Raw genomic sequence first — 1,006 nt, forward strand, 5'->3', positions numbered from 1 at the left:
AATTATCATAAATACATTCATTTAATTAGATCTTTATTTAGTTAAATCTTTATTCTTAATTCAAAAAATACCGAAATTTCATTAATAAAAACTGCTTAATAAAAGATTTAATTTCACAGGATTAAATTCGTGTAATTTTTTATCATCAAGACATCGCCAGTGCAAGAAATGTAAAATATTAAGACGAACTTTTATCTACAATTGATAGCCTACAGCACCGTTTGCCTACATTTCATTAACTTACCAAATCGATTGCCTACATGTATCTATTATTGCCTACATATCAATTGCCTATAAGCGCTTTTGCGAACAAATTTAAAATTACGCTTAAATTACGTAAGAAAATAATTTGTTTTTAAAGCAGAGAATAATATATGTAGGCAATCAAGCTGTAGGCAAATGTAACTTTGTTCCCGAAATTTTATTTGTGCGCAAAAGTGCATGTAATTAATCAAGCTGTAGGCGATAATACGCATGTAAGCAATCTGTAGGCACAAATACGAGATGTAGGCAAACGATGCTCTAGTGTCACGTCGTATGTAACGCTAGGTGAATTTTAGGAATTCTCGGTTTGACCCGGAGAACTCCAAATGTTGATTCAGCTATCGTTGGTAAGGCGATCCAGAATTCAACTATTTTTTCGTGGGACGTTGCCGTGAGGTTAAGGGAGTTAAAATCCCAAAATCCGTAGCCTGAGGGTAGATTGTCAATGTCTGCTGGTGGAAATCCCAGTTGGTTGATACTTTACTCGATAAGGAAGGGGACCTTCGATAGAAGACTCGTTGAATTATTGTAATAATTTGAGATTCGATAATATAACTTCTTTATTGTAAAGTAATACACTGCGGATGTGACAAACCGAAAGCTTCAATTGACTGACGCGAAGACTAAGAGTTAATCTAGAAAGTTGATCACCCAAGAATCTCTCTGAACTTTGTATGGAAAAAAGGGGCGTTTCTACGGTGAGGGTGGCTGCTTTTATATTGTTACGAACAATGGGAAGTGA

General features: G+C 35.0%; 1 pseudogene; it reads right to left on the minus strand.

The window, feature by feature from the left end:
* Window positions 1-1,006, minus strand: part of LOC108760595 (probable multidrug resistance-associated protein lethal(2)03659) — a 14,375-nt pseudogene that overhangs the window by 7,757 nt on the left and 5,612 nt on the right.

Source organism: Trachymyrmex cornetzi, unplaced genomic scaffold, assembly GCF_001594075.2.
Source record: "Trachymyrmex cornetzi isolate Tcor2-1 unplaced genomic scaffold, Tcor1.1 scaffold229, whole genome shotgun sequence".
NCBI lineage: Eukaryota > Metazoa > Arthropoda > Insecta > Hymenoptera > Formicidae > Trachymyrmex > Trachymyrmex cornetzi.